At 46.8% G+C, this 18,733-nt stretch overlaps 1 protein-coding gene across 1 annotated transcript in view; it reads left to right on the top strand.

Annotated features, from left to right (window-relative positions):
• LOC144763228 (ADP-dependent glucokinase-like) overlaps positions 1–18,733 on the top strand; it is a 157,223-nt gene that overhangs the window by 79,639 nt on the left and 58,851 nt on the right. The gene's annotated exons all lie outside the window — the stretch shown is intronic.

An 18,733-nucleotide genomic window follows, 5' to 3' on the forward strand; every position in this document is an offset into this window, starting at 1 on the left:
CCAAAAACAACAATACCTCGAGAGGGGCTACCCCAAAAAATTGTTAGAGGCTCACCTAGAAAAAATCAAAACAATTCCAAGGACAGAACTATTAAAAAAGAGATCCAAAACTACAAGTACCAAATTGGTCTTCGTTTCAAAGTATTCGACCGCATCTCGAGATATAAAAAGATGTATTTCTAAGAGATGGGAAATTCTATTGGCAGAAAAGGATTTTGGCACGTTATTTGACGAACGACCAGTATTCGCATACAAAAGAGCACAAAACCTCAAGGAACTACTGAATAAACCAACGTTGTCGCAACCAGAATCTGTTCATAAAGGGACATCGAGGTGTTTTAATTGCAAGAACTGCAACAATGTAATTACTGGCAATATCTTATTGCATCCCAGGACTGGTGAAAAAATTTCGCTCAGACACTCCACCAATTGTGACTCAGAACATGTCGTATATTCAATAAAATGCCCATGTGGGCTGCTATACATCGGCAAAACTGACAGAAAAATGAAAAGAAGGCTTAGTGAGCACAAAAGTCGGATTCGCAACAAAAGTTTAACGTCACCTTTAACACAACATTGGATCGAAAAAAACCATAACATTGCGCAACTTCGATTCCAAATTATCGAGATAATTCCCCAGAGATTGGGTATGAACAATGCCAAGATACTTCTACAGAGAGAAGCTTTTTGGATCCGGAAATTGCAAACGTTAACCCCGACAGGACTGAATGACAAAATGGAGATGTCATGTTTCTTATAAAGTTTAGTACAGAAAACACTAGATTGCTCCAGGAAATTCTGTTCAGGTCAAATATAAAATTGTTCAAATAAATCACACATTTTTCAAGACACGTCATATAGTCACATAACTGGTTTACAGCAGGATCATGGGAGTGTCTAAACAGGCATTGTGTTTGAACCAGACGAATTCATGTTGTTGATAACTATGTTCAAAAACATGTGTATTTAGATTGTAAATAGGCAGGTGATGTATAATTGGTATGTTTGTATCATGCTGCAAATAATAGGCTTAGCAATTAATATAAAATGCAATATTCAATGTTGATCTAAACACAATTATAATAAGCTTCTAGAATTCCTTAGCACTATATAAGCTTGATTTGGAGACCATTATTTTTCCTCTATTCTTTTTCAGTAAAAACTTTATTGATCGAAAATACAGATCATATGCGCATAGGGCATTACACGAATCCCTTTTATTTCGCGTTCAGAATATCTTTCCTATCACGCGTTGACGAAAAATATAATTATTTGTGAAACCTGATGCGCAAATATTGAATAGTACACAAGCACATTCGCTTTTTTAGTAAGTCGAAGATAGGCTTTAGTTCCCAACATATCACCACAGGCTGAATTCTATAGTCTGTTGGCTATTTCCACTTTCCATTGATGCAAGAGTTCAAAAAGTGAGGTAGGACGTTTGCACCCGTCGGAGGTTTCCGTTTACAAACGAAGACGCCGAAAAGACTTTGTGACAAGAACTACACGTTTTAACGGACGGTAAGCTTCGATTTGGTGTATGTTGAAAGCATTACCTTTGGGTGTTTGCTTGAAAATTAAGGATGATATTGATTGGGTTTATTATTCGTTCCGTCTGCAGTTTTCGTGTATGAAAATAACAACAAGGTCGACGCCTGCAATTTAGACCTGCAGGTAAATGTGCTTCACTTCCCTTACTTTTTCATTGTGCCAAACACACAAACGCAGATGTATATTGACGGCATCATTCATTTAATTTTAGGTTGTTTTCTTGAGGCAACTGGCCCGACATGATTCACAGGTGAGATACACATTCTCTCTCACTGCCCAGATTAGACATGTATTAAAATACTGCTCGGACACACGCAGTCTACCGGTGTTTTTGTTTATTGTTTCTTTGATTACCTTTTGTCTCCTATAAATGCAGAATCATTACCTCAAGCGAGCTTGCAGGTAAAACTTTATCACCTTGTGTGTATTTACCTATACATTCGACATCGAATATACTAGCATTAAAAGAATAGATCACTTGATACATACCTTTTGATTCTTTCACAGATAACTATTTTAAATAGTTACAAAAGATATCCCACAGGTTACACGCCTTTACGTAAGATTTAGGTAAGAGTGGATATAATATGGTTTTGAGAAAAGCAAGATGTAATTTTGTTCACGATTAATATTCTCCTTGTTTGTATTTTTTCACAGACCCCTGACGAAGGGGCAATTATGCCCCGAAATGCATTGGGTTTTACATTATATTTTGTGTTTGTAATCCTGTGTTTTGAGAAATTTGAGACATAACATGATTTTAACCAATTGTGAGAATTATTGCATTTGTTTACCAACGATATAGATAATGACTATTTGAGAATTTTTGTTATAAAGACATGTTGAACTAAACTAAATGGTTTAAAGGATTATTGTTCAATTGTAGTGCGTACCAGAGTCCCAGTGGTTTACAACACTGGGCCACATACATAATTTTCCAGCAAGTCAATGTAGAGGGGATTAGTTAAACATATATTTCAAAGTACCTGTAATCACTGCAATACAAACTACATTTGGCTAACCTCCTAACATAAATGCTAATGTATCTGTTTATAAAAAAATATTAATAAAATACTATGAAATAACAAAAAATAAACTGATCAAAAAACAACAACAAAAAAAGAAAATTCTGTGAATTTCAGCAGAGGTTAGGCTTTAGAACAAGTGGTCAAGAGCTAACTCTTCTTGGGGGAGATTCTGGAGTTACAAACCTAATCAAGTTATTTAGACTATAGGTTATAAATGCTTGGAGAACTGAATGGCAGCAAGCGCAGTAAAACTAAACCAATAAGAGAATTTTAAAGTGACCTGAAACTTGCACAAAGGAGTAAAAGTAATGCAAGAGAAATAAAGAACAGGATAAATTAATAAACAGGATAAGCCTCCAGACTTTTTCTGCATTTTGCACACTTTCTTGGCACCAGCTTACAGGCCTTTAAAGGCCTAATGAAGGCAAGAGTTTGAAGAAGGGTTTAGTTTAATTCATGTGTATTCAATATTCTCTGTCAAGAAGACAGTCAGTGGTGGCTCCTTGTAAGGAGCCCCTCGGTGCAGCCCCCCGCCTCCTGTGACGCCCCACACTTTGTCTCTCTGAGTTCAGATACTGAGTATTATTTAATTTAGCAGTGTTAATGAAAAGATGACTTTTGTGATTTCCTTAACCTTCACAGTATACAGGTCACCCCTCTGTGCCTCCTCAACTACAGAGTGCTGTTAAAGAACAAATCTCTGTAGGTGAATGTTTCGATTGCGCATGTCTGAGGAGCTTGGATAATCTACGTTCTCCTCACACAGGCACAATCCATTTAATTTAGAGGACATATTCCAAATGCCGCAGGCAGCACAGTATATATATCAATGTGATTTCATCTCTGAGGCCAGTGAGAAACCACACGGAGCAAGGGGCAAGGTCCCCACCACTGTTCCAACTTCTTATAAGGCTGTGGTCCAGCCCTATAAAGAACCTGGGAGAGAGATTGAGGTGGGGTTTTCCTACCCTTGTAGCTCTATCTGGCTTCACATTTGCAATCATGGCTTGCTAGTTCCAATGTCCAGCAGTGGATTCCTACTCTGCTGCCATGGAGTCTCCAAGTTGCCAACTAAGTAAGTAAAAATAAAAGTTTCACTGTTCCCGTATGTATGTGTTTGAGTGATTGAAAGTAAATGGGACGAAGTGAAAGTGTTTGTGTGTGTGTGTGTGTGTGTGTGTGTGTGTGTGTGTGTGTGTGTTTGAGATTGTCTATTAGAGTGAAAGTGAATGATAACACAAGGGTTTGAGAATGTGGTTGAATAAGTGAGAGTACGAGTGAATGAGTTAAGGAGTGCCAGAGCATTGGATGGAGTGAGTGACTGGAGGTTGTGAGAAGTAGAAGTACAATCAGGTTATAGGACTCGCACCGCAGTGTATGGCAAATAAAGTATTCTATGTGCAAAGTTGAAGCGTGCAAAGCTGGGGCTTCGCTTCCTGGGCAATCCAGCGTCAAATGATCATCAATAAGCCACCCTCATTGAGGGATGTCCCCCTGCGCACCGCTTCAGTGTTACCAATTAGGTATTCCAACCAATAATCCAATAAGCTCAAATAGAGTTGAATAAAGTTTTTCTTTATGAATTTACACAAAACCTGTGTTTCTTCATGGAATTGCAATTTTCATTCCAATAAACCTAGTTTTATATTCCAATCCAAGCATATATCATTCCACATGATCAGTCCCAATGCATTTCGGACTAAGTAGTCCTTCGTCAGGGGAATAATATTAAACCGCTGCTCGCACCATTCGAACCTCGCGTGTGTTCAAACGCCGATCCCCTATTTGAGCTTATTGGATTATTGGTTGGAATACCTAATTGGTAACACTGAAGCGGTGCGCAGGGGGACATCCCTCAATGAGGGTTGCTTATTGAAGAAGTAGAAGTACATCAAGGGTGTAGCGATCAGCAGACGAAGATACACCAGGGCCCAGCATCAGAGTGTGAAAGTGCGAGTGTGTAAGTGTGTTTCTCAATGAAAATAAGATCAAATGAGTATGTCTGAGAGGGATTGAGTATGCGTGAGAGAATATGAATGAGTGATTGAGGGGGAAGAGAGTAAACGTGAAAGTGATTGAGCAGTAGCGTAGGAAAATTTGAATAAAATGGGGTGAACTCTTGGCAGGTATTACACCCCACCACTTTAAAAGATCACCAGCCTCTACTGAGAAAACTGGCAACTGGCCCTTTAAAGAAATTATGCTTATAGGAGACTTCTACATGCTTTGAATTTTTACAAAAGCCTTTGCAATTAGGTCAGTGATAATTCGAGTACCCATTCATACTCCTAAAAAAAACATGTTTAAGTCGGAATCATCTAGAGCAGTGGTTCTTAACCTTTTGACTACGGTGAACTTCCACTAAATCATTACTGGAACCCTGCAAACGCCCCCCCCCCCCCGCAGCCATCTCCGCTCGTCGAGCCACCACCACTTGTCGGGCTCTAAATCCTCCGGTAAGTTGAGGCATGGGAAGAAGTCGAAGAGGCAACATCGCTCTTCTGACTCCCCTTGCCGGTCGCGCGACTCAGCAGAGGGTTTGGGTAGCACCACCCACGCGGCTCCGCAGGAGTCGCGTCCGGCCCCACACCATCCGGTCCCTGGGCTTAATGCGCATCCGGGCGAGATTTGAGATTTCCTCGTGGCCATGAGGACTCCCTTTCCGCTGTCGAGGCCTGCTGGTGCACCTTCTGGCCCGCGGGTCCGACTGGGGGTCCTAGCGTGCCGGCGGCTTCGGGCTCGGCATCGTCGGCGACTTCAGTCCTGGCGCCGCCGGACCCCCTAGGATCTCGTCCTGGATCCCAGTCTACACCAGTCGACCTCACGACTCCTCCGCTGGCGCCGACCCCTACGGTGCCACTCCCGGCACCGTCCTCCGATGACGCCTTCCCCGGTTTCAGCCCCGGTCCGGGTCCGACGTCGGAGCGGCGCCGCTCGGCGCTGTCTCCGACGTCGATGGGTGAGGCCTTCACCTACGACCCGGGTCCGTACTTTATGCCTGTCTTTCAGGACACGGATGAAGGGGAGGACTGTGAGGGGTCTGAGGTTGTCAGGACTGGGCAGATGAGCTGGGGAGGCCAGTGGTCTTGACACCCCACCGGACACTGGTTTCATCTCTCCTCCCTCTGTGGCTACAGAGGAGGGTGCTACATATAGCGTGGTGTTGCGCAAGGCAGCCAAGGCCTTGGCTCTTGAGCTACCTGCTGTGGCCGTGAGGACAAATCTCCTCACCGAGGTGCTTCATCCGCCAGTAAACTCTATGGAGCCTATGCTGCCGTTCAATGAGGCCCTCACCGACGTTCTGATGGGCACTTGGTCCAGGCCCTCCACAGTGCCTCCTGTGGATCGGAACGTGGTCCGGTGCCACCGCCCGGCTCCGGGCGACCCCTGCTTTCTGTCGGTACATCCCACCCCCGAGAGTCTGGTGATCCAGGCCTCTACGTCTCAGACGGCATTTCCGTCCGGTCCCCCGGATAAGAAATCCAAAAGGCTGGACCAGTTTGGGAAGAAACTGTTCTCCTCAGTTAGCTTGGGGTTGCGGTCCATTAATACCACATGCCTTTTGGGCCGTTACACCTACTCTCTGTGGGATACGGTTGCGGACATGCTGCCTCAGTATCCGGAGGTGGCCTGGACACGGCTCGCCCAGGCTCTTGCTGAGGGGCGAGATGCGGCACGATATTCCATCAGATGTGGACTTGATACCACGAACTCGCTAGGCAGAGCGATTTCCACGACTGTGGCGATCCGTCGCCAAGCCTGGCTGAGGTCAGCCACTTTTTCGGGGGATGTCCAGAACACGCTCATGGACATGCCCTTCGATGGCCGTTGCCTTTTTGGCGACAAGGCAGACAGTGCGCTTGAGCTTTTCAAGGTCTCCAGGGCTACGGCCAACTCCTTGGGCCTGTCGGGCCAGCGCCAGCAGACTTCTACTTTTCGTCCCTTTTGTGGCCAAGGAAGGTGCGCCCCCACACGTTCGTCCAGCCACAGGCCGCAGAACCAACCTCGGTGTGGACGAGGTAACCGCCGTGGCGGTGTAGGGGTACAACGGCCTGGTCAGTCCACATCCACCCTGCAGCATCCGCCTCAAAGCCCTCCTAGTCCATGCTTTCAGGCCCATTCAACACCTGTGGGGGGCAGGGCTCGCCATCACCTACTCCACTGGTGTTTGATCACTTCGGACAGGTGGGTGCTGCAAATCGTCCGAAGGGGCTACTTCCCCCCTCTTCGAGGCGACCCCTCCAGCCATGTCACCACAGTCCCACCACATGTCGTGGGATCACTTGTGACTTCTGCAGGAGGAAGTTACGGCCCTCTTGGCTTAGGGGGTCATCGAGCACATTCCTGGGCCAGAAGTAGGTTTGGTTGTTACTCCCACTACTTTCTGGTTCCCAAGAATGGAAAAGGGGGCCTATGCCCTATCTTGGACCTCAGGAGCGTCAACGGCTTCATCCGAAAGGAGAAGTTCAAGATGCTGACTTTAGCTCAGGTCCTGACTGCCCTGGCGACTGGATGGTAGCGTTGGACTTGCAGGATGCTTATTTCCTTATCCCCGTCCTGCCGGCCCAGCAGCGCTACCTGCGGTTCACGGTAGGCCACGAGCACTTTCAGTTTACCGTGCTCCCCTTCTGCCTCACCAGCGCACATCGGTGTTCACGAAAGTGATGGCGGTGGTCGCTTATCATCTGCGCAGATTGGGGGTTCCAGTCTTCCCCTATCTCGACAACTGGTTGTTGAAGGCAGGCTCGCCCCAGACAGTTGTTTTTCACCTCCAGACTACGGCCAATCCCCTGCACTCGCTGGGGTGGTCCATCAACGTGCCGAAGTCACACTTGAGTCGCTTTCAGAAGCTCCTCTTCATCTGAGCGGTTCTGGATTTGGCGCAGTTTCGGGTTTATCCTCCCGAGCAGCGGGTTCGGGATATTCAGGCTCTTATTCCGATCTTTCGGCCTTTATCCAGAGTTTCGGTCAGGCTGACGCTGCGATTCCTGGGGCTGATGGCCTCCTGCATCCTGCTGGTACATCACGCCAGGTGGCGGATGAGGGCTCTGCAGTGGGACCTGAAGTTCCAGTGGGCACAGCATCAGGGCAACCTGTCCGACCACATCCTGATCTCAGAGGGCACTGCGAATCAGCTGCAGTGGTGGCTCACGGACCGCGATAGGGTCAGTGGCAGATCCCTCTCCCTACCCCAACCGGAGCACACAGTGATGACAGATGCGTCCCTCCTGGGATTGGGGGGGACATGGGAGAGGCGGAGACATGGGAGAGGCGGAGATCAGAGGCCTCTGATCTCCGGCAGAGTCCCGGCTCCATATCAACCTTCTGGAGCTGCGGGCGATCCGACTTGCACTGAAGGCATTCTTTCCCTCCTTCGTGGTGAAGTGTAGTGCAGTTTTTCACAGACCACACCACCGCCATGTGGTACTGCAACAAACAGGGCGGGGTGGGGTCGTGGACCCTTTGTCAGGAGGCTTTGCGCCTCTGACATTGCTGGAACACCAGGGCGTCACCCTGCTGGTTCAACACCTGGCAGGTTCCCTGAACGCCAGGGCGGACGAACTCAGCCGCCGGTGCATGATGGATCACGAGTGGCGTCTGAACTTGGACGTGCCACATGGCCTCTTTCAGCAGTGGGGAGAGACTTGGTTAGATCTATTCGCCACCGAAGAAAACGCGCAATGTCATCAGTTCTGCGCTTTGGAATTTCCAATAGAAATATTTGCCTATGCCTCCGAACTAATTAAGGTACACACTGATTCATGTACGAGTAAACCACAATTTATTAGTTTACCCAGACAACAGTTTTTGTCTTTCAATTGTTACTCAGTTTGCAAAAAAGATATTCAAAAAACAGACCTAAGACCACTATCAACCTCATGTCTTAGCCATATACAATTTTGGAAAACAGTTTGTACATATATACAGTGAAAAAAACAGATAATTGACGTTTTAACAAAAAGTGACTTTTTACCATAAATACATTTCACCATGAATACATTTACATAACATGGACGAATTGACCATACACATTTGTAAATGATAAAGAACTTTTAACAAACGATCACAAATAGAGGGAGAAAGAAGAGAAAAAAGTATTTTTCAAACGAATTCAACTCCCAAGACCTGAACCAGATATAATCAATTAAATTTCAGGAACATTGCCCATTTTTGCATCATTATCATTGACCAACTGGCCAGTGAAAAAGAGAAGGGGGATGCCGACGCGTTTCGAATCCTGATTAGTGACTTGCAGGATTCTCGTCAGGGCAGTATGATTCTAGTCCATGGGAACTGTTTAAAATAAAGAACAAAACAGGTTGTTTACCAAAAAGTGGGTCCTCTAGCCACTACTCTCGGAACTCAGTGAGTAACAGGGTTAAAGCGTACCTTGTGTTAATCCTGCCCACAGTCGCTCCTGTTTAAATGAGAATGTCGTCTATGCCGTGGGGTTTGCGCTGCAACAGAGTAAGGAATGGGTCAAGTCTGGTGGGGGTGGAGACCCTATTTGCACACAGATATTCAGCAAAAGTTTGTTACCTGCAATATTCGTGAACCCTTTGGCAAATTGTGCCGGTATCTTTCAACTATTATGGTTGTGCTCATTTCATCTCTGAAAAAAGGAAGAGCGTGTTTTAGTGCACCGCTCACTCGGTGGCGCGCCAGTGATCACGGCCATTGAGGGATGACTTACTTGAACAACGGTCCGCGGTGGCGGCAGTGGGGATTCTGATTCTTAAGACGTGTTTACCCAAAAAATGTTTAGCTCCGCAAATCTAAGGGGGCAAGGAGAAAAAAGTGTTAGCGCCCTGTCGCGCTAATCCTGTATTCTTTAGACCAGCAATAAGGGCAGATCTGATTCCTAGCGGGTCTCTGGCTTACCGAGAATGTCTGTAAAGCTCCGCTCCGTGTACTTGCTCTAGACCGGCACACTAAGGTTTGTGGATGTCCGTGGCATTGCCGGTTTGGAAAATCACGGACCATGTGATAAGTCTCGGGCCAATCAGAGTTGAAGAAGGATTCTGATGCACTCTGGGACCTGTAGTTTAAATACAAAGGGGATTGTTTATTTCACTGAGACTATTCAGACCCTTATTAACACTGTCAAACTTGAGGATTAAATAGGCCTCCTTGCGCAACAACATTGCGTCGACGTCTTGATAATGTTTGGGGTCAATCCATGCCAGTGTGGTCCATTTGAAATCATTCTCAGAATGATTGTTACTGATAAAATGTTCCACCATGGGAGCGGTCAAAACTTTTTTCTTTAGACGGGATCGATGCTGGGTGATCCGAGCATTGATGGGCTGGTTTGTTTTGCCTATATACACTCTGTTACATGGGCAAACCACCGCATAGACGACATTGCGAGTCTTACAATTAGTGATTCACTAATTGTAAGACTCGCAATGTCGCCCAAACATTATCAAGACGTCGACGTCGACGCAATGTTGTTGCGCAAGGAGGCCTATTTAATCCTCAAGTTTGACAGTGTTAATAAGGGTCTGAATAGTCTCAGTGAAATAAATAGGGCATGAAAAAACAATCCCCTTTGTATTTAAACTACAGGTCCCAGAGTGCATCAGAATCCTTCTTCAACTCTGATTAGCCCGAGACTTATCACATGGTCCGTGATTTTCCAAACCGGCAATGCCACGGACATCCACAAACCTTAGTGTGCCGGTCTAGAGCAAGTACACGGAGCGGAGCTTTACAGACATTCTTGGTAAGCCAGAGACCCGCTAGGAATCAGATCTGCCCTTATTGCTGGTCTAAAGAATACAGGATTAGCGCGACAGGGCGCTAACACTTTTTTCTCCTTGCCCCCTTAGATTTGCGGAGCTAAACATTTTTTGGGTAAACACGTCTTAAGAATCAGAATCCCCACTGCCGCCACCGCGGACCGTTGTTCAAGTAAGTCATCCCTCAATGGCCGTGATCACTGGCGCGCCACCGAGTGAGCGGTGCACGAAAACACGCTCTTCCTTTTTTCTACTTTTTTCAGAGATGAAATGAGCACAACCATAATAGTTGAAAGATACCGGCACAATTTGCCAAAGGGTTCACGAATATTGCAGGTAACAAACTTTTGCTGAATATCCGTGTGCAAATAGGGTCTCCACCCCCACCAGACTTGACCCATTCCTTACTCTGTTGCAGCGCAAACCCCACGGCATAGACGACATTCTCATTTAAACAGGAGCGACTGTGGGCAGGATTAACACAAGGTACGCTTTAATCCTGTTACTCACTGAGTTCCGAGAGTAGTGGCTAGAGGACCCACTTTTTGGTAAACAACCTGTTTTGTTCTTTATTTTAAACAGTTCCCATGGACTAGAATCATACTGCCCTGACGAGAATCCTGCAAGTCACTAATCAGGATTCGAAACGCGTCGGCATCCCCCTTCTCTTTTTCACTGGCCAGTTGGTCAATGATAATGATGCAAAAATGGGCAATGTTCCTGAAATTTAATTGATTATATCTGGTTCAGGTCTTGGGAGTTGAATTCGTTTGAAAAATACTTTTTTCTCTTCTTTCTCCCTCTATTTGTGATCGTTTGTTTGTTAAAAGTTCTTTATCATTTACAAATGTGTATGGTCAATTCGTCCATGTTATGTAAATGTATTCATGGTGAAATGTATTTATGGTAAAAAGTCACTTTTTGTTAAAACGTCAATTATCTGTTTTTTTCACTGTATATATGTACAAACTGTTTTCCAAAATTGTATATGGCTAAGACATGAGGTTGATAGTGGTCTTAGGTCTGTTTTTTTTATATATTTTTTGCAAACTGAGTAACAATTGAAAGACAAAAACTGTTGTCTGGGTAAACTAATAAATTGTGGTTTACTCGTACATGAATCAGTGTGTACCTTAATTAGTTCGGAGGCATAGGCAAATATTTCTATTCACTATATTGTGGCCCTGCCTACCCTCCTTCCCATTGGGCCCAGCCACACTTGTTTTTTCTGATTTTTTTGGGGGGGAATTTCCAAGGCGGTACTCGCTCGGCGACGCTTTTCGTCGCGAGTGGAGTTGCGGTCTGTTGTACGCTTTTCCGCCTATACCACTTCTGCCCAGAGTGCTGAAGAAGATCAGGCGCGACCTGGCCCAAGTCATCCTTGTGGCTCCGTACTGGGCACGAAGATTCTCGTATCCCGAGATACTCAGTATGTCGGTCGATCCCCCGATTTGTCTGCCTCTTTAGGAGGACCTTCTGTCGCAGCAACAGGGGACGGTCCTCCACCCGAACCTCTCCAGTCTCCACCTACATGCGTCGAGATTGAGTGGCGACAGTTGAGGCCATTTGACTTGCCTCCTGAAGTCTGTGATGTGATTCTGATAGCCAGCCATCCCTCCACAAAAATGGTATACGCCTGCAGGTGAAACAAATTTGTGGCATGGTGCACAGCAAAGACTGTGGATCCCTTTTCCGCCCCTCTTTCTGAGGTTCTTCTCTTCTTTCTAGGTGCATCGCCATGGGGGTTGCACACATTAACATAGAGCAAATTCGCCTGCGGCGTAAGCAGTGTGGTAAACAGCATTAAAGCATTCTATCTGCATGCATGGAACGCGGGGCGGTCCAACATGGGGCAGAAAACACCTTACGCCTATAGCTAGGCGGGCAACTATATCTGACACAACCTCAGCCACGCTACCTGTGCTGTCACTCTTCTAAGGCCTCGCAAGCCTAGACAGTGTGTCCCAATCGTTGCCACTTCCCACTGTCCAGCGGGGCAGTGGTGTAAACTCCAGTCAGCGCAGCCACGTAAGGCCCTAAAAACAACCTGGGGACGTTGTAGTCCCTCTTCTGGGCCCGAGGCTCAAAAATGCCTCAATCGCTGCAGTGACCCGCCACTGCGGCGTTGCTGTGTAGCCCCAGGGGCACTGTGGTGGGGCCCCACGGGGGCTTCTAATCAAGTATGGCTCCAACAACAACACAGGGACTTCAGAGCCCCCTCCTCTGGGGCTCGGAAGTCAAAGATACCCCCTTTGGACCAGCTGCCCACTATCAGGTGGGGCAGCATTACAGCGGGTCACCCGGGCCTTCCTGGTGCCCCTCCCGGCACCCACAAAGCTCCCCAGAACTCCCCACTCTCCGAGCTCAAGGGGAGGGGGGGGCTGCTCTTCTCCAGTGCAGGCAGGGAGGCGGGCACGGGGCTCTCCCTTCCACCCGGGAGCCCCGCGGGTTACTTGCAGCTCACTCTAAAAAAAAAAAAGGGGGGGGGGTTCGGCTCCCGCTCTCCCCGGGCTTCCTCCGGTCCTGTGTTGGTCGCGCGGGCAATCTTCTTGCTCCGCTCCGGGGCCCCTCTAATCACCGGCGATCTTCGCGCTGCTCCATTCGGCGCGGGGCACCGACCGGCGGGGTGGGCACCCGCTCCGCTCTCCTTCCTCACACGGGGCTCCCTCGTCACCACGGGAGCCCCGACTTCTTCCGGCTTCCCGGCGACGGCTTCTGTCGCGCGGGCCTCCACACTTCCGCGACTGCGGCGCCTCTTCTCTCCGGGCCGCGGTAGTGATTCACAGCTGCAATTATGCGGGGTAGGCTCCCGCTGGGTCAATTAAGCGCGCCAACGCGGGGTAGGCTTCGGCTGGGGTGCGGACGCGGCACTCCTTCTTCCTGCTGACGGCGGTGACCTCGGGCAGTCTCCACACGCAGGGTAGGCACCCGCTTTTAATTAAATTGGCACCAGTGGGGCTATAATGCAGGATAGGCACCCACGGCGGTCAGTACAGCGCCACCATGACACGGGGTCGGCTCCCGTGGCGCTTGCAGGTACAACAGTTCCTCCTGGCCCCACAGCAACACAGATGAGTCTGCGGCATGCAGCGCTTTTAGAGGAGATTATAGCGCTTAGGGCTTCACAGCACTTTCCAGGTAGCACAGCGCAGGGGTGGCCCAGTTCCCTCAATGCAGCGCTTGCGTGGGGCTTAGTCCCACTAGGGATTCGGGGACGACAGGTAGCGCTCCTCACCTCCTTCTGGCTGCAGTCAAAGGTGCGCCCTGGCAGTCGGGGAAGCGCTCTTCTTCTCTGAGCGCTTTTAGGTGTAGCGCTCGCGTGGCGCAATGTCCCACCAGCCTCGGGGACCTAGGATGGCGCTCCTTCTCTAGGGGCCAGGTGGCAGAGCAGCAGGCACTACTGGGCAAGGTCAACAGTCAGTGGGTACTCATCAGGACAGGGCGGTAGGCTTTCACCATCCTCCACTGTAGTGTGGAACTCCTCCTGTACAGCAGTCTGTACTCCTGCAGTGGGGCTTCCACTAGCCCTGGGGGACAGCAGAGGGGTTTTGTTTGGGTGCAGGGTCCAGCACACAGGCCCTAGTGGCGGTATCCCCTAGCGGCAGGTCCCCTCCCGTTCCTGCCCCTGCTCTGTCCGAGCACATGGTGGCACAGCCCCCTTTCTTATACGCCCCTCACCCCACCTACCAGGCAGTGCCAGCAGCTTCTAGAAGCCTCTGGGGAACTGGTTCAAAGGGGCTCAGGGGGAGGAGTAGAGCACCCTGGGTGCCAGGCTTTCCCTCCAAATGCTGGGATGGCTGGGTACCAAACAACTAGACCGCTAACCCATTGCAGTGAGGTGGCACAACACACAGCCATGGCATCCATTTTAAAAGCCACATTTCAGTAAGGTGCCTTTTTACAATGGGGCTATTACAGGTGCGCACACCATTGCAGTACATTTACTATGGCATCTCACACCACACATGGCCTATACATTTTCCTACCATGGGGGAGACGTCCTAAAACAGGGTGATGAAAAGCGAAACATTTTGGGGAAAAAGGGCAAAGTCCAACAAGTTCTAACTCCCTTTCATCTGGGACAGCCTGTTATCTGCCCACTTTCTATGCGCCTCCGCACCCTTACAAAGAAGAGGAGCTTCTCCACCGTCTGGACCCAAAAAGAGCATTATCGTTCTTCTTTGATTGTGCAAAAGAGTTCCAGGTGGATGGCCAACTCTTAATAGGATATGTGGGAGCAAAAAAGAGCAGCCGTGCTCCTTTCTTTATTTTGCCACGACTATCTGCTTTAGCTATAGCGGCCGCCATCTTTTCTTTTGATCCAAGTACTAGCCAATGGCGGTCGCATGCCTGGAGCGGGGAGGCACACGTAATGCACATAAAGACATATTGCCACCATTGGCTAGTAATCCATACTTGCTTATCTCCTGGATCTCCCATGCCGTCTCCAACACAATCTCACCCATCCCACGTGACCACCCCACCACCCTGTTGAGGCTGAGAGTTTAAGCTATTGGCATTGTAAATGACAATGCCTTTTATTTATGTTAGTTTTCTAAACAGATGAATGGAAGGCATTGCTATATACAATGCCAATAGCTTAAACTCTCAAACACGAGACCTATTGCATTGCAAATGCTTGTTAAAATGAGTGGGGCGGATGCCGCTTTCCAGGACATTGCAATGAGTCGCTTTGCCAAGATCAGTGCCAGGTTCTGAAAACAAAGTAATTGTTTAGTCTTGAAGGTTAACCGTATATGAAACAGAAGGGGAGAGGGGGGAGGTAACACAGGAAAATGGAGTTCTTCACGGTCGAGATACAAGAGGTCACTGCGTGCCAGTAATCCGGGATTACTGGGCATGTCTAGATCATGTAAAGAAAAAGTGTGTACTAACCCCTGGGAACATCTTGGCTATTCTGCCTGGGTAGAGGTATGTGTGGTGTAGGTAATTGAACTGCGTGTATTTGAATTGAGCATTCCGCGATATCGGTCTAAGGGAATCAAGACATCTCTGCCAAAATCTCTGTTTGCTTCGTCGGCAGCCCACCAACCCCTGAGGGCGAGGGAGTGTGGCCAGATGGACCACGGTTCGGCTGTTCATATAGGACTAATATCACACTGTGCAAAGTCATAGTAGTCTGCATCAGCTCCATTGGAGCACCAGTTTGAGTTAAGTCTCTTTTGGCAGTCCATATTCTGCCAGCCATATCTCGAAGGGTTGAGTACACCATGAGCTGTCCCCAGGGAAGGCCATTGCTTTACACTTAGTCAGGGGTTTTCAACCTGGGGGGCAGGCCTTATGCTCATAGCAGTTCTTTGTTTTAAGCAGGAAATAAATGAGCGGCAGTAATCACTCTGTAATGGGCCATTACGAACATCTTTTGTCATTTTTATCCTAGCTGGGAGTGTGTCTCAAAAAGGAATGGGCTCCAAATTGTCTTCCCAAACCTCACCCCCATTTCAAATAGTCACACTGTGGGTACTTTTACACGTTAGTAAGGTCTGCCTGACCAGAATAGTATGTTTGGCAATCATGTTTTTGGATGCATTTTTAAAACGGTAACCGAATTTGCCAGCCAGGTTTAAATATGTTTTGTGTTTAAATAAGTTGACATATTTAAACATTGCCGTTTTAATATTGTAATTGTGAAAAATTCTGAGGGGGGTCCGATTAACTTTATTTTTTCATTTGGGGAGGGGGATGCGGCATTTGAAGGCCACTGCACTAAGTCCTCAAATGTGTGCAAAGTCCCCTCTACCATCAGATCTCTACATGTCGTGTAACCAGCTTCCCTCCAGTCATCTACACAGCTCATGCAGTTATACGCACACTCACAAAGAAATCTGAATGGAAAGAACACACCAGCAAGAAATACAATGCACATAACTTAGACAGTAGACTTTACTAATGTGCGGTGAACAATTATGAACTATAAACAGGCTCCCCCCCCCTTAATTTTTTTGTTTCTCTATCCTTACATCTCGACTCATTTACTGTACAGTAGTTGACATTTAGAGGGGCATTCGATGATTTAGGAGAGATATGGCCAAAATTCTCCCGCCTCACTAAACCAATCAGTAATGAGATTTTAGTCTAAAGGTGGTGCATTGCATTGAATTGCCCACAATGCAAGATCCCAGAATCGCCCAGTCATTTTATTGTTCTCCATGTCGCTTCTGCCTTTTCCCCCCAATTTTTATAATGAAGGGTGGCACTCGGCAACCATCTTTTTACCTCGCAACCTCCAACACATTTCGAAAACAGGGACATCATACCTAGGTATTTTATGTACAGTGCTCCTGTCAATACATTCATGTTACGTAAAGGGATAGGACGGCCAGGCTATAAGCGGGTGCAGCGAAGAACCATTGTTTCAGAGAACTAGCGTAATCTTTGAGATCTTTTTCACCTAAAAGAAATGAGCCATTTTTAATACGATATTAAAACACAGATTCACTCTCACATAACACACTGACACATGAATACAATACATACGGTGTGACACATGAAAGCTGCAACAAGATTCTTCTAAAAGATATTATATCTATATGCAGTCAACAAGGCGAAGAACTGGTGAAACTCTGGTGAGGTTATGGCAGAGTGTTGATCCTTTTTCTGCCCTTAAGATTGAAGAAATTCCTTAGAATGCTGGGATTCCGAACATAGACGGTGGGACCGAACTAAAATAATAGCTTTCCCGCTTGTTACTCCCAAAGCCAACTAAGCCTGAGATCCATACAAGCATTGGCAAAGCCAATAGGTCTCGCCTATGCGAGAACTATTGGAGGCGAGAACTATTGGCTTTGTCAATTTCTTTTGCTATATTGTGCAGCAGCGCTGGCTTTAGCGCAGCATGGGTGAAACTTTAAAAAAAAGGGCTATAATGCAGTCAACGCCTGCTCTGGCATACAGCTTTTATTCTTTACTTTCAGCCATGTTGCAACATGGCTAAGAAACATTGGGAAAGCCAATAGATCTCACATAGGTGAGACCTGTTGGCTTTGCCAATGCTTATTCTAGGTAGGCAATTTAGTGTTTGTGTGTTTAGAAGTGAGACAATTTCCTCTAGGGTGAATACGCTTAAGTTCACATTTGAAGCTCTAGACTTCCTCTTTCTGTTTATTTTCTCTAAAATTTAACCGCTGGAGGAGTTTGGTTCTTCACCTGATTCCATGTGAGTGGTGGTACAAATTTCTTCTATCAGGGAGATCTTTTTCTTTGGTGCATAGCACCACGTGCAACGGCAGTGAGGAATTGTGATCAAAGTGTTTTCAGAACTTCGTTAGGAGAAGTGTTTTGCTTCTGCTTGATGCCTGCTTCCATCTGCCGTTGCAGTAACCTGTCCCTTTCTCTGCTCAAACATTTCTGAAATTAACTTTGGGAAGAATGCCAATGCAGACACGTGTACTTTTTCGAAACCTGTTTGTAAGCACACAACCACTATTTCTATCACTTTCTCTTATCTCCCACCACCAAGCAACCTTGTCTTCCTTTTTCCATCCTCATTCTGCCTGTATGCCTTCCTCTATGGAGCACTGCAGTCAGCATCTAGCACCTAAAAGTTACCTCTTCACCACCAAAACTTAATTGGTATTACAGAGTTTTACTTCTGTATTTGTTGCTCAGTCGCTCCCATATTTGCTATCCTCATGGTTAAGGGGAAGCACCATGACTGCTGCACTCCTAATCTGCCTTATGTTGTAATATTAAAAATAATACTTTTCTCATAGAGCTTGCTGGGGTCTTCCAGATTGGAGGCACTTCAAATAAAATGTTACTGCTGCCGAGTTCAAAATTACATCCGCAACCCCATAAGCATGAAATACTGAGTCAGCATGTTTTGAATTTGAATCTGTGATGCAGATAGATTTTTTAACATATGCATCAGCCCCATTCAAAAGGTAAGATTAAAAATGAACTTGCTTACATTTACAAATGACTTTCCCACTTAAAGCAAATTGCCATTTCACGCAACAGTTTCAATTAATGTTGGCTGAAGCATGCAAATGCAAACCCTTAAAGAGAATGTGCTGTACAGTGCAAACAAGTTTTATACAAACGAATCCTTTAGAATACTATCTGTGTTGGGGAATTCAACAAATATTAAGCCGTGAATAATCCGGAAGGACAGAAGTCACCGAGACTGCAAAATAAGACAAGTTACTTATCTCTCTGTGCCTTAAAAAACCTAAATCTGTCATTCACATGTTACATGATGTGCTATTTAAGGGTTATGTTACAGCCTCCTAAATGGAGCATAGGAGGGCCACCAGTGCGCTCAATGAGGAGACTGATCTGCATTCCTCTTTCCTATAAACGCTCTCACTTTAAAGTCCACCGAAAGCACTGGCTCTATTGAAGACATAGTTTCACATTTGACCTCTGCCCTTGAAATGCATAGCACATGTT

The sequence above is a fragment of the Lissotriton helveticus genome, chromosome 6 (genome assembly GCF_964261635.1).
Source record: "Lissotriton helveticus chromosome 6, aLisHel1.1, whole genome shotgun sequence".
Taxonomy (NCBI): Eukaryota; Metazoa; Chordata; class Amphibia; order Caudata; family Salamandridae; genus Lissotriton; species Lissotriton helveticus.